The sequence below is a fragment of the Sander lucioperca genome, chromosome 11 (assembly GCF_008315115.2).
Source record: "Sander lucioperca isolate FBNREF2018 chromosome 11, SLUC_FBN_1.2, whole genome shotgun sequence".
In the NCBI taxonomy this organism is placed as follows: Eukaryota; Metazoa; Chordata; class Actinopteri; order Perciformes; family Percidae; genus Sander; species Sander lucioperca.
Window position 1 is genome coordinate 33,336,203 of NC_050183.1, and position 5,689 is coordinate 33,341,891.

A 5,689-nucleotide genomic window follows, 5' to 3' on the forward strand; every position below is an offset into this window, starting at 1 on the left:
CTTCTTCTTCTTGTTCTTCATGTCGGATTGCAAACCATATTGAACCATGTTGCAAACCAACGTTAAGGTATATACCGCCACCTATTGTACCGGAGTGTGTAACACCAGGTCATACGTCTTTTCACCCTCTCCAAATCAAATTTGCCACACTTCCTAATTACATGTTCAACATTTTCAACTACATTCATTCATTATTCATTAAATAAAGATTTGACTTGAATCCAGTAAATCTTAATCTTGAGAAAAACACTTCCTCTCTTTTGCATTTTCCTTTGAAAACGTTCATGTTAATTGATTTATGTATGTAAATACTCTGGGTCATATTTTATGGAATGCCGTTTTATTCAATATTAAATAAATGAATAAATACATAAATAAATGAATAAATACATGAATAAATAAATAAGTATTCCTTTGAAATACATCATGAAATAAATAAATGAGGCAATAAATACATAAATAATTAAATAAATGTAAATATTCATATAAAATATAAAGTAAAAGGTTTTACTTTTAATTATTTCATGTTACTTTTATTTCATAAGTCCACATTTATTTATTTCAAGAGACTTTTATTTCATAAATCCACATTTATTTATTTCTGTGGACTTTTATTTCCTAATGCCACATTTATTTATTTCCCTCTCTATTTAGTTCCAGTTCTTATATGCAAATCAGGGGGCGTGGTTATCTCTAACATTCAGAACAGAGCCGTGTGCACCACGACCGAAGCAGCGGTGCTCTGTACCAGCACACAGTCACCTATTCTGGGGGTAACTGAACCACCAACTAGTGCTGACCTGACAGCGCACTCGCGGTGCTCTGTACCCATTGCAGGTTGACACTAGGAGGCATTGTTAAGCAGTCCCTCCAGAAAAACGTGAGTATGCGATCGCGATCGATCAATGCATAATCAGCCAAAGTCTGCATATTTATGTGGGGGCTGCATTTTTTCAAATACGCCGCACTTTCGCTGCATAAATTGCAGTTTTCCGCGCAAAATATGCGGGGCTTGCATGATTTCATAATCCCCGCATTTTCGTTGCAAAAAAGTCACATATATCTTAGCAGAAAGTTGAAAAATGTTGCGTTTACTTCACACAAAAGCAGCCATTTGCCCCTGTTGCCATGGGAACGTTATGAAATGACGTAATTACGCAACATGAACATCATCGAAAAGCTGCAAACCCCGCGATGAAGCCATGATGAAACCGCAGTTTTTGCAAGTTCCCGCAATTTCATTGCATAAAATTGCATAAATATCCCGCATATTCCATCGCATTTTTTACAAAAACGTGCCGCTTAATCAAGGATTTCTGCCCGCAACAATCACAAAAACACTCCGCATTTTTTTGGAAGGACTGGTTAAGTGAGATAGCGGGCAAACGACTGCTCTAATTCACATTAAACCGAACATTTCCGTTGATGGTGAAGTGAGACAAGGTGAATGGGACTTCTTTGGGACTATGTATGTGGACGTTTCTGTATGTATAGTTTATTTTATATAACATTGTGTTTACATGTGTGTCAATGCAGCGAGTCGGGTATGGCTGCAGCCTGGAGACCTCCGTCTCATGCCTCCTGGCAGGTGCTGTCCCTGAGCTTCGACTTTTCAAAATAAAAGCTTGCGTCTGGTCTGCTATGTTTTCGTACTTGTGTTTTGGATATTTTTGAACTAAACAATACGGCAATCATGCTAATGAATACAATTATTTTTTCAGCAGATTTTTTAGTTACAACACGATGGAGCAAGCAAAGCAGTTTTGTGTTTGTGCTGGCAGGATTTATTCAGTTTGGAAAATGCCATGGTCTCTACAAAGTTTCAAAGCTATAGCTCAAATTTTCTAGGTGACTAAACAGGGAGGGACTAGAAATCCTGTGCAGCCATACACTCTTGAATGCAGCAGGCAGCTGTGCAAGAAGGAAACGAGATGAATGAGGACAGAAATGTCCGCGTAAATAGCCGGTGTGGTGCTCCGTCAGGTCAGCAGTAGTTGGTGGTTCAGTTACCGCAGAATAGGTGACTGGGCGTAGGGTACAGAGCCCCGCGAGCTGTCGATCGCGGTGCTCCGTCAGTTGAGCGGTAGTTGGTGGTCTAGTTACCCCCAGAATAGGTGACTGTGTGCTGGGTGCAGAGCACCACTGCTGCCGTCGTGGTGCACACGGCTCTGTTCTGAATGTTAGCTATAGCCACGCCCCCTGATTTGCATATAAGAACTGGAAATAAATAGAGAAGGAAATAAATAAATGTGGCATTAGGAAATAAAAGTCCACGTAAATAAATAAATGTGGATTTATGAAATAAAAGTCTCTTGAAATAAATAAACGTGGACTTATGAAATAAAAGTACCATGAAATAATTAAAAGTAAAACCTTTTAATATATTTATTTAACTAATTGATTCATTTTTATATGAATATTTACATTTATTTATGTATTTATTGCCTCATTTATTTATTTCATGATGTATTTCAAAGGCATATTCATTTATTTATTCATGTATTTATTCATTTATTTATATATTTATTCATTTATTTAATATAGAATAAAACGGCATTCCATAATATTTGCGCTTCGCCACCTTGCCTCCGAACATCAACACAAACTTAAAATTACGTCCGGCTTCTGAACTGGCTGCAGTTCCACTAGAGTTCCACTTGGGGCGCTTACAGGCGAGTGCAGAATGAATGGGACTCTATGGAGCTATACCCCTCAAAATCTACTTTTCTCAGGATATCATTTTTTGTCTAGTAATTTGAATGTTGCATTCCAAAGGGGAGGCTAAGAAAATACACACTGCTGGGTGTTTGTATCATACGGCCGGAGATACTGCTTTACAGCAAGCTCTGAGTCACTTCCTTTTTTCTCTCGAGGCATCGACAACACAGCTGACAGGTTAGGCTCTCCCTGTTAATACACGTGCTAGAAAGAGGTTTGCTAATGTTTTAAAGACCACGCTGAAATATTCACTCTGACATTCTGGTTCCGCTTCGTCACTGACCAATCAGCATTCATTAGCAGAATGCTAGCGTGTTATGGGCAACAACTAGCCTGACGTCGTAATACTCAGATTCTAGTCAGAATTTCCCGACCTCGAATGTTGTGGGCAGGGCTAAGTTCGGCTAAATCCAGGCTAGGCAACAACGACTCAACTTGTAAGAAATCGAAAGGACATAAGTACTCGTTCATTCAACTTTCGACCTATAATCCATGTTGAACTTGCAAAAACTACAATCAAATCTGAGATTTCTCAACGACAATCAGGCAAAAGAGACACATTTAGCCGTCTAGCTCCATAGAGTCCCATTCATTTTGCACTCGCCTGCGATCACCCCCAGTGGAACTCTGGTGGAACTGCAACTAAATTCGACCAGGTATTAATGTTATGTTACTTACATTTGATATGGTTTATGTTCCTAGCGTTTGTGCTGATGGTTTGAAGCTTTAAACGAATATTTAGTTGCTAGGCAACGTGAAACCTTTGAGGTAGTCAGCTATATTCCAGCTTCATGTCAGTGACGATACTTCGGCAACAGGTGGCGCAGGGTTGCATTCTCAAAGAAAGCAACTCCAAACTTGTGTTGCTGTTATGTTGCCTAGTAGGTAGGCCTATCTCTATGCCTAGTAGACCAACACCAAACGTTCATTAAAAAGGGTCCTGTTAACCTGCCTCTTCTTGACCCAGAGGAGGCAGAACAACTGGATCAACCTATAACGTTAGAGGAACTTAAATCAGTGTTAAAAACAACTAAGAAAGGGAAAACACCGGGGTTGGACGGAATTCCATCAGAACTTCTGCTACAATACTTTAACATACTAGGACCTACCATCTTACAAACTTTAACCTTGGCCATAGAGAGGGGCACCTTTTTATCAACAAACCAACACTGCACTAATTTTGGTCATACACAAAAAGGGTAAAGATCCTACAGAGTGCTCTAACTTCAGGCCCATCAGCCTCATTGGGATGGATATTAAGCTCTATTCCAAAGTCTTGGCACTACACCTAGAACGCTTTATTGAGAAGCTAGTCCACCCCGACCAATCAGGGTTTATACCAAAGTGTCACGCTGCAGACAATATACACAGATTATTCCATGTAATAGAAGAAGTCAAAAACCTTCCAACAACGGCAGCAGTTTTATCACTGGACGCGGAAAAAGCTTTTGACCGCCTAGAGTGGAACTACTTGTGGCAAGTAATGGAGAGGCTTGGTTTGGGAGCCAAATTCATTGACATGGTACGTACTTTATATGCGAATCCCACGGCCATATTCTCAACCAATAGCCTGCATTCACAGCCATTCCCCGTTGCACGGGGTTCGCAACAGGGATGCCCGTTATCTCCCATGCTATTTGTGATCTCTCTTGAACCATTAGCCCAAGCCATAAGACAAAATAAAATGTGTAATGTCCAGTCTGGTCCGGTAGATAACGGTCGTTAAGGCACCAGTGCCGTATTAGCACCGGGTCTGTGCAGGTGCGATGGATCGCGTACAAACCAATAGAGTGTCGGAATGGTATATGTTTATACTTCTCATCCAACCACAATGAAATTCACGCTCTCCGGATGGCACGATTTATCTGGATAGGTTTTTTTTTGTGTGTGTGTTTTTGAACGATGATAAGCCAGAATGAAAACAAGCCGAACTGAAATAGGAGTAACGAGGCTATTTTTAAAATGTAAGTACAGATAATTGCGTGAAAATGTATGGAGTAGAAGTAAAAAGTCTGCTGTAAAATAATTACTCCAGTAAAGTATAGATACCCAAAATTTCTACTTAAGTAAGGTATTTGTACTTCGTTACTTGACACCTCTGTTGAACACCCCAATTTGGCACAACATACACTTAATGTCTGGTAACAAACCTTTTGTTTAAAACCAGTGGAGTGACAGAGGTATTTATACTCTAGACCAGCTATTCAATGATGACGGTATGTTAAGTTTTGAAGACCTGAAAGCTAGCTTTGAGGTCCCTAGGACATCCTTCTTCCTTTATCTTCGCTTAAGATCAGCCCTAAAATGTTATGGAGTACCATGGGGAAACAGTCTTGAGATGCACCCAATCATTAAATGGCTTGTTGATTCTCCAGTGAGAGGATTAGTGTCCAGGATTTATGCTAAACTAATGCAAGTATCTGTAAGAGAACTCCCAATATTAAAGAAATGGGAGCGAGAGCTGAGCCCGGAGGGGAACGTAATTAATTGGGAGACAGTTTGGGACAACATTTCCCACTGTTCCAAGAACCCAAATCATCAGCAGATCCACTTCAACATATGCCATAGGACATATTGGACTCCTCAGAAGAGATACATCTCTAACTGTACGTACACACCGCCGCCAACTTGAGCTACAAAGAAGCTCTGGCCGCCCAGTCAAGGACGCTTGTCAAAAAGTACGGGGAAGCTGTTTGACGCTTTGGCCACTCTGACGTAGTAGCATTCTATGTTCGATCATGGAAAAAGCACAAGCAGCCACTGCACGGCCAATACATTGACACTAGAAACCTTTTATAAATTACATATATAATGACAGAATTTGTATTGGTTGTTGGTCGCAGCAGTGTCTGTTAGCAGTTAACTTGCTCGTTAGCCGCTGAACCGCAGCAGAATGCAGGCAGAGCGAGCAGCCGCCAGCTGTTGATCCGTGCAGGACTTCACCGTGAGCGGTTTAGAGACGATGTGACCG